The sequence below is a fragment of the Macaca mulatta genome, chromosome 1 (assembly GCF_049350105.2).
Source record: "Macaca mulatta isolate MMU2019108-1 chromosome 1, T2T-MMU8v2.0, whole genome shotgun sequence".
NCBI lineage: Eukaryota > Metazoa > Chordata > Mammalia > Primates > Cercopithecidae > Macaca > Macaca mulatta.
In genome coordinates, this window is record NC_133406.1 from 185,965,770 (window position 1) to 185,975,621 (window position 9,852).

Here is a 9,852-nt window from a genome sequence, read left to right on the forward strand (position 1 = left end):
TTCCACTTTAAGGCAGAAAAAGGGAAGGAAGAGCCTCGTTATGAGTTACCTCACTTCCAGCTGGCCACATGCGACAGGGTAACCTAAGTGTACCAACAAGGAGCCCTGAGCCTTGCAGAATTGGGGTGCTCCAAGTCAGAGACAAAGTCGTAAGTTGCTAGAACTACTCTGCCAGTACACATGGCATTAGGTTCTCAGAGCAACCCTGGCAAAGCTGCCTATAGCCTTAACAGTTTGCCTGTTCTGGGTGAAGCGGGCTATGTGGAGGAGACCATGGGGCAGCTGTCAAACACCTGCCTCAACACAGCAATCTAACTGCTGGATGAACTCCCCAGTCCTCCCACCACCCCCACCCTCAATCTGGGGCCACCCTCCCTGTGGGAATCATGGGGACAGCTCACCTGCATGCATGGTGTTTTTAAGCAGGAGTGGGCCCCTGGGAGGAGATGCAGAAGGAAATCAAGTCAGGGAAGAGTGCCTTTATCAACACTTACTGCACAGTCCACAGGCCAGGCATGCACATCTGTTAACAAGCTCCCCACTACACACACACACACACACACACACACACACACACACACACACAGAGTAAGTTAGATATTTATACATGAGGAAGTGAAGGTCAAAGAGAGGAAGGCCACTCACCCCACTGGCCCTCTGGGCAGCCAGCACCATCTCTAAACCATCCCCCTGGTAAACCCCTCCATGGCTTCCCGTTATCTTTAGGATAGAGTCCTCCAGTTGTTAGCAGACCCAAAAGGCCCTTCTGTATCTGGTCCCAGACCCCTTTTCACCCTTTTTGCCCCTCCATATGTCCCTTTCCTTTTCCATTCCACCCTTGCAGGGTTCCTTTGACTTCCTCCAAAGAGGAAGGCTCTCCCAGTTAGGTCTGAGTCTTCCACAGGCTGGGCATCCATCTCCACTCCCCTTCCCCAGCTGATGCCTGCTGCTTCACCCTTTCAGGTTTCAGCTCAAATGCTAAGAGCCTTCCAGGTCCCCTAGACAGGTGGGGGCCACCTGAAAGTTCTCAGGCCACCTTGTTCCTTCCCACCTCTTGGCTCACAGTATTTGGCTTCCCTGATGAGGTCCATGGATGCAGGAACTGCACGTGCCTTGTCCTCTGCCAGTTTCTAATGTCTAGTGTAGCACCTGACACCAGTAAATGTCCAATGCCCGCTTGTGTTATTTCATTATTTTCCTCTCTTCTTGTTTGTAGTTTTTGTTTTGTTTTTAATTTCTTTTGGTAAGGGGTGAGGACAGAACCACACAGCGGTGGTGGGGGAAGGACCAGGGAGATGAGACAGCTGGGGAAGAGAAAAAAAAAATGCAAGAAATAGGGAGTGCAACTGGGTGCAGGGCTCATGCCTGTAATCCCAGGACTTTGGAAGGCCGAGGCGGGAGGATTGTTTGAGTCCAGGAGTTTGAGACCAGCCTGGACAACATAATGAGACTCTGTCTCTACAAAAAAAAAAATACAAAAATTAACCAGGTGTGGTGGCATGTGCCTGCCGTCTCAGCTACTCAGGAGGCTGAGGTGGGAGGATCACTTGAGCCCAGGAGGTTGAGGCTACAATGAGCTGTGATCGCACCACTGCATTCCAGCCTGAGTGACAAAGTGACACCTTGACTCAAAAAAAAAGTGGGATGGCGATGAACGTGCATAGGGAGAAATACTAAACAGTGGTAAGGAAAGTAGGGAGACGAGAGGAACAAGGAAGGAAGGGAGGAGAGAGAAATGCAAGAGGGAAGAGAAGAAGGAAGAAAGGAGAGGTAAGAGAAGACAAGGGAGGGATAAGGGAGAAGACAAGAGGCAGTAAAGAGGAGAGGGAAGAGGAAGGCCAGAGGGAGGGAGAGGAGGAAATAAGAGAAGGGCAATGGGTGGTGAGGGGAGACTCTTCTTCGTTTGATGATGTATTCTTTCACTAACTCATTTCATCATTTCTTCATTTATCATTCATTCATGTGCTAACTCATTCAGTGAATCATTTACTCACTCCACAAATTTTGCTGTGTATCTTTATAGCATGGCTTTGGAAAGACTATAGATTTGTATTCATGTAGTCCTGAGTTTAAAGCCTAGCTCAACCTCTGCTAGTCTGGGTGAACTTGGGCAAGAGACTTTTCCCCCCTGGTCCTTGTCCTCCCCATCTGGAAAGCCTTCCATGATTGTAGTTACAGTGCCTGGCATGGAGTACATGGCCCACCAAAGCCCTTACCTAAATGGTAGCTACTTGTTTTAGTCCTCTCTGCCAGGCACTGTGGGCAGAGAGGAATAAGGCACTCAGCACCCTGTGGAAGTTGCCTTCACTCCAAGCAAGCAGTTCCTGCACAGCTTTGCATCTGCCTTGGAAGCAAGAAATGCTCACTTACCATCAGCATCAGAGGCAATTTTACCCTGAATGTAAACTCTGATTGTTCCTTGATTTCACAGTCCCTTTCCAAAGCCCTGTACTTAATTTCATGTCCATAATTTTGTCTCTTTTTACTTGAGGAGCATGAATCTTCCCTTAATGATCTCTCCCGCCCATGTGTAAACGTGCCACATGCACACACATGGACCATAGTTACCAAAGGGAGGCATTTTTAACCTGGAAAATATGGCTGTTGCAGCCTATGAGTCAGTGAGTAAGATCTTCAAAGACCTAACTTGTTTGGGCTGAGGAAGAAAGACTTCATCTCTACCCCAGCAACCCAGCAGATGCACAATACCAGGTCACTGGGCAGAAGGCCACAGATCTCAACCCCAGCTGCCCTGCCCTCAATCCTCCTCCTCCCTCCTGCAATAGACAGGCAAGGCTTCAGAGCTGCCTTGTAGTGACTGGGGTAGCCCATGGCTTGCCCTCTACCAAACAGACACTGTGTGTTAGGAGGAGCCATGGCTGTTGAGGGGCTTGGGTGGGATCTACAGGAGCTAAAGGAGCTCACTACTTCCTGCTGACAGCCACAAACTGCCTATTGGCCTTTGCCCTACAATCCTGGGGCCCCAAATGGAAAGGGCAGAGCACAGCCATAAAACAGCTAGTGTTGTCTAAGACAGAGAGAATCATTGACCAATTGCCATCCTCCCTTCTCCACCTCAATTAACCCTTCCAGGCCCTGGACAAGGGTTGCTAGAGCCTTCGGGGGTGGAACTATCAATAGATTGTCCAGTTCATCATTGAGAACACACTGTTATCAGATGTAAGGGCCTGGAATGTATTAGGCACTTGTACAAGTACCTATACACACACACACGTGTGCACACACAGAACACCTGAGATTGGGACACCTCAGACCCAGAGCATCCAAAACAGACTCTCCATTTTTCCCCCAAATAGGACTCTTCTATTCTCCTCCATTGCAAGGAGCTGGCACCATCCATCATCCAAGCCAGAAACAACATCCTCTTTGAGTGCTCTCTTTCTCACTTGCCGCACCCAATTTTGGCCAAGTTCTGCTCATTCTGGCTCCAGAACAGCTCTGAAATCTCTCCCCATTTCTTCATCACCACTACCAGACCCTAGTCCAGTTCCCATTGTTTTGGGGCTGGATCTTGGAATTGCTTACTCAACAGGGGGTCCCTGCATCTAGGCCAGCTTCCAACAAACCATTTTCCAAAGTAAGCCATAGAGATCTTCGTTTGAAACTGAATGCAGACCAGGCACGGTGGCTCACACCTGTAATCCCAGCACTCTGGGAGGCCAAGCTGGGTGGATCACCTGAGGTCAGGAGTTCGAGACCAGCCTGCCCAACATGGTGAAACCCTGTCTTTACTAAAATACAAAAAATTAGCCAGGTGTGGCAGCACACATCTGTAATCCCAGCTACTTGGGAGGCTAAGGGAGGAGAGTTGCTTGAAGCTGGGAGGCGGAGGTTGCAGTGAGCCGAGATTGCGCCATTGCACTCCAGTCTGGGCAACAGGAGCGAAACTCCACCTCAAAAAATAAATAAATAGATAAATAAATAAATAAATAAATAAATAAAATTGCATGCAATGGTGTGGTACTGACATAAGGATAAATATATAGACTAACAGGATAGAATTGCAAGTCCAGAAATAAATCCATGCATATATGGTCAAATGATTTTTAACAAGGGTGATAACTCCTCCACTAATAGGGAAAGAATAGTCTCTTCAGTAGGCGGCTCATGTCTATAATCTCAGCACTTTGGGAGGCCGAAGTGGGAAGATCACTTGAGCCCAGGCCAGGAGTTCAAGACCAGCCTGGGCAACATAATGAGACTCTATCTCAAAAACAATAATAATAAAATAATTAAATAAATTATATATTTAAAAAGAATAGTCTTTTCAACAAATGGCAGTGGAACAGCTGTATATTGACATGCAAAAGAATAAAGCTGAACTCCTAACCCACATTCTCTTTTTTTTTTTTTTTTTGAGAGGGAGTCTCACCCTGTCGCCTAGGCTGGAGTGCAATGGCGCAATCTCGGCTCCCTGCAACCTCTGCCTCCCAGGTTCGAGTGATTCTCATGCCTCAGCCTCTTAAGTAACTGGGCCTACAGGGGTCTACCACTAAACCCAGCTAATTTTTTTTTTTTAAGACAGAGTTTTGTCCTTGTTGCCCAGGCTGGAATGCAACGGCACAATCTTGGCTCCCTGCAACCTCCGCCTCCCGGGTTCAAGTGATTCTCCTGTCTCAGCCTCCCAAGTAACTGGGATTACAGGTGCATGCTACCAGGCCCAGCTAATTTTTGTATTTTTAGAAGTGACAGGGTTTCATCATATTGGTCAGGTTGGTCTCGAACTCCTGACCTCAGGTGATCCACCTGCCTTGGCCTGCCAAGGTGCTGGGATTACAGGCATGAACCACCACGCCTGGCCTTTTTTTTTTAAGTAGAGACGGGGTTTCACCATGTTGACCAAGCTGATCTCAAACTCCTGACCTCAAGTGATCCTCCTGCCTCAGCCTCCACAAAGTGCTGGGATTACAGGCAAGAGCCACTGCACCTAGCCTCCTATCCCACATTCTATACAAAAATTAACTCAAAATGCATTAAAGACCTACATAGAAGAGCTAAAACTATAAAACTCTTGGAAGAAAACATAAGATTAAACCTTCATGATCTTGGATTTGGCAATGGTTTCTTAGACATGACACCAAAAGCACAAGCAACAAAAGAAAAATATAGATAAATTGGACATCAGCAATATTTAAAACTTTTTTGCTTCAAAAGACACTGCCAGCCAGGCCCTAGGGCTTATGAGAGCTAAAGGTGGAAACAAGCCAAATAGCCACATACTGATTAATGGATAAACAATATATGGTATGTCCATACAGTGGATTATTCAGCCACTAAAAAGAACGAAGTACTTATGCATGCTAAACATGGATAAACTTTGAAAACATTATGCTAGGTGAAAGTAGCCCATCACAAAAGACCACATATTATAGACTCCATTTATCTAAAATATCCAGAATAGTCAAATCTACAGAGACAGTAGATTAAAGCAGGACAGAGAGAGGTTGCCAGGGGAAGGGGAAAGCAGGGAATGGGAAGCGACTGTTTAATGGGTATAGGGTTTCCTTCTGGACCAGAACAATGTCTGATAGTAATGACGGTTGCGCAACCTTATGAACACACTAATTGCCACTAATGGTCAACTTTATGGTGGGTGCATTATACCACAATGTTTTTTAATGCATGTAATAGACAAGGCTGTCAATTCACTTTTCTCTGTTCTTCCCTTCTAAAAATAACTAAATACTCTGGAAACAGTTCAACAGACAACCATAAAAGGACTCTGACGGCTAGAAAGAAGGCAGTGACTGACTAGGCATCTCAGGACTTGAAGGCTGACGCTATGGTGAGTTCCCTGGAGTTTTCGTTTTATCACTCACGTAACCCGAAGAAGCCTGCCACACAGATCTACCGACAGCATAAACACATACTCAAAAGTAGAAGAAAAACCTGCTCTCTCCAGCCAAAAGACCAGGAAAGAAGAATCCCAACAGAGAGGGTCTCCCAGTAGGGAGCCTCAATCCCTTCTCCATACCTGGAGCAGTGACAGACCAATCCAACCCGCAGCGGCAATGTCAGCAGAACCCTGGATCTCTGGGCCCTCCACCCAGCATCAGACATTTTACCAGACCCTACGTCTTCTGGCCTCCACCACCCGCTCTGGCCTCCCCTACCCGCTCCAGTGATAACAAGTGGCCTAGGGAAGTGCCTTCTACCTCTGCAGACAGCACCAGCAGGAATAAACAGGAGCCCCAGCACTACCAGAAAAATGAAGCAAACGAGGACTCATAAATATATCACTGGAGACCAGGCCTGTACCAGGACTGTCAGAGTACAGAACAGTGCCAAGAACTTCTCTACTTTAAAATAACTTTTGGCTGCATGCGGTGACTCATGCCTGTATCCCAGCACTTTGGGAAGCGGAGGCAGGTGGATCATTTGAGCTGAGGAGGTCAAGACCAGCCTGGGCAACACAGCAAAACTCCATCCCTACAGGAAATACAAAAATTATCCAGGTGCGGTGGTGTGTGCCTGTAGTCCCAGCTTACTTGGGAAGCTGAGGCAGGAGAATTGCTTGAGCCCGGGAGGCAAAGCTGCAGTGAGCAGAGATTTTGCTGTTGCACTCCAGCCTGGGCAACAGAGAGAGAGCTTGTCTCAAAAAAAAGAGAAGAGAAGAGAAGAGAAGAGAGGAGAGGAGAGGAGAGGAGAGGAGAGGAGAGGAGAGGAGAGGAGAGAAGAGAAAAGAAAAGAAAAGAAAAGAAAAGAAAAGAAAAGAAAAGAAAAGAAAAGAAAAGAAAAGAAAAGAAAAGAAAAGAAAAGAAAAGAAAAGAAGAATCACTGGAGCTACAGTCCACAAAAGTAGGCCAGAACCTACAAGCTAAACCTTAACACGGTGACTCACACCTGTAATCCCAGTACTTTGGGAAGCCAAGGCAGGCAGACCACTTGAGGTCAGGAGTTCAAGACAAGCCTGGCCAACATGGTGAAACCCTGTCTCTACTAAAAATACAAAAAATTAGCTGGACATGGTGGTGCATACCTGTAATCCCAGCTACTCAGGAGGCTGAGGCAGGAGAATCGCTTGAACCGGGGAGATGGAGGTTGCAGTGAGCCAAGATTGCACCACTACCACTGCACTCCAGTTTGGGTGACAGAGCAAGACTTTGTCTCAGAAAAAAGAAAAAAAAAAAATCTTATTGTAATACCTGAGATGTCAAAGATGCAGTAAAAATCACTCATCATACCAAAAACTAGGAAAATCTCATCTTAAGACAACCAACCAACATTAACACTGAGATGAATCAGATGTTGGAATTTTTGACAAGGATTTCAAAGCAATCATCATAAAAATGCTTTGGCTGGGCATGGTGGCTCATGCCTGTAATCTCAGCACTTTGGGAGCCTGAAGCAGGCAGATCTTTTGAAGCCAGGAGTTCAAGACCAGCTTGACTGACATGGTGAAACCCCGTCTCTACTAAAAATTTAAAAATTAGCCAGGTATGGTGACAGGTGCCTGTAGTCCCAGCTACTAGGGAGGCTGAGGCATGAGGATTGCTTGAATCTGGGAGGCAAAGGTTGCATTGAGCTGAGATTGCACCACCATACTCCAGCCACCAGCCTGGGTGACAGAATGTGACTCCATTTCAGAAAAAAAAAAAGTTATTTGGCTGGACATGGTGGCTGATGCCTGTAATCCCAGTACTTTGAGAGGCCAAGGATCACTTGAGCCCAGGAGTTCTAGACCAGCCTGGGCAACATAGTGGGACCTCATCTCTATTTTGTTGTTGTTGTTGTTTTTACATTAAAAGATAAAAGAAGAAACAAAAATAGGCCAGGCACAGTGGCTTATGCATGAAATCCCAGCACTTTGGGAGGCTGAGTCAGGCAGATCACCTGAGGTTAGGAGCTTGCGACTAGCCTGGCCAGCATGGTGAAACCCCGTCTCTACTAAAAATACAAAAATTATCCAGGCATGGTGGGGGGCACCTGTAATCCCAGCTATTCAGGAGGCTGAGGCTGGAGAATCGCTTGAACCCAGGAGGCAGAGGGTGCAGTGAGCCAAAATCGTGCCACTGCACTCCAGACTTGGTGACAGAGCAAAACAAGAAAGAAGGAAGGAAGGAAGGAAGGAAGGAAGGAAGGAAGGAAGGAAGGAAGGAGGGAGGGAGGGAGGGAGGGAGGGAGGGAGGGAGGGAGGAAGGAAGGAAGGAAGGAAGGAAGGAAGGAAGGAGGAAGGAAGGAAGGAAGGAAGGAAGGAAGGAAGGAAGGAAGGAAGGAAGGGAAGGGAAGGGAGGGGAGGGGAGGAAGGAAGGAAGGAAGGAAGGAAGGAAGGAAGGAAGGGAGGGAAGAGAAAGAAAAGAAAGGAAAGAAAGAGAAAGAAAGAGAAGGAGAGAAGGAAAGAGAGAGAGAGAAAGAAGGAGAGAGGGAGAGAGAGAGGGAGGGAGGGAGGGAAGGAAGGAAGGAAGGAAGGAAGGAAGGAAGGAAGGAAGGAAGGAAGGAAAGGAAAAGAGAAAATAGACCTCCCCCACAAAAAAAAAAAAAGCACAGAACCTCAGGAACAATAAGAAAATACTGTTTATATCATCAGAGTTCCAGAAGGAGAAAAGAAAGAGTGCTGAAAAAGCATTACAAGCAAGTCATGGCTGAAAACTCCCCAAATTTAGTGAAAAACATAAATACACAGATTCAGAAAACTGCTGAAACTTCAAATGGGATAAATCTAAAGGAACCCATGCCAAAACACATCATGATTAAACTTCTGAAGAATAAAGACTTTAAAAATATATACATTAAAAGCAACCTGAGAGCCTTACCTATAGGGGGACCAATATGAATGACAGCAGATTTCTCATCTGAAACTATGGAGGCCAAAAGGAGGTGGCACACATTTTTCAAGAGTTGAAAGAAAACTCTCAACCACACATTCTATTTTAGGCAAAATTATCCTTGAGTAATGAAAGGGAAATAAAGACATTCTCAGATGAAATAAAAATGCATGTAAGTCTAACTATGACATTCCCCTCTTGTAACCCCTCTGCGACTTCTTGTAGGTTCCCAAATGGTGGGGTGTGGGTGTAGCTTATATTTTTAAAAAGATAGATTCCCAAGCCTCACTCTCAGAGACTCTGCTTTATAGTTCTGAAGGGATCCAGGAATCACCCTTTCATCAAGCTTTCCCCTACCCCGCCTCTCCTAAGTGACTTTTGCATGACTGGTGGACAGGCCAGGAGTGAAGACACCCTAATCTGAAGTCTGATATCTGTGTTTCTTCTGTCAGAGTCCTCAGCCCACAGGCCTAGCCCCTCCATCTCTCCAGCTACATTCATTCCCTTCCCTGGCCTTGCACCACATGTTTGAACCACTCTCAACTTCTCCCAGGATCCTCAATGTTTTGGCTTCCCTCTTGCCTTGGGACCTTTGCAAATACTCTTTCCTCTTCCTATAAACTTCCCCAAGACTACTCACCTAAACTTCAATTGCTCCCTCTAGCTAACGTCTAGTCTAGACACCAGCTTAGATTAGATGTCCCTTCCTCCAGGAAGTCTTCTTGGAATCCCCATATGTGGGTGAGGCACCCTCCTCATGTGATCACTCTGTATCAGAGGATCAGTCTGTTTACTTATATGCGTCTACTCTGAAAATGAGTTTGGTGAGTGTCTGGCTATGTTGTTACCCCTATTTTCCCAGCACATAGCACATGGCACACAGGGAAGGTTCAGAAGACATTCAGGGAGTGAGGGAAGGATGAATGAATGAATGAATGAATGAATGAATGAATGAATGACAACTCTTCAAGAGAGATATCATTATCTCATTTGCTGGCATGTTAATTCAGACTGTGCAGGGATCTAAAATCATTTCTGGCCAGGCACAATGGCTCACACCTGTAAT

General features: G+C 46.3%; 1 protein-coding gene across 10 annotated transcripts in view; it reads right to left on the reverse strand.

Annotated features, from left to right (window-relative positions):
• MROH7 (maestro heat like repeat family member 7) overlaps positions 1-9,852 on the reverse strand; it is a 91,582-nt gene that overhangs the window by 60,167 nt on the left and 21,563 nt on the right. For 9 of the 10 annotated variants that reach the window (XM_077955967.1, XM_077955969.1, XM_077955977.1 and 6 more), the window contains exon 2: positions 402-436. The exons of the other annotated variant lie outside the window; for it this stretch is intronic. The gene's annotated coding sequence lies outside the window, so the exon portion shown is untranslated. The remainder of the gene's footprint in view (positions 1-401; positions 437-9,852) is intronic. 10 annotated transcript variants of the gene reach the window in all.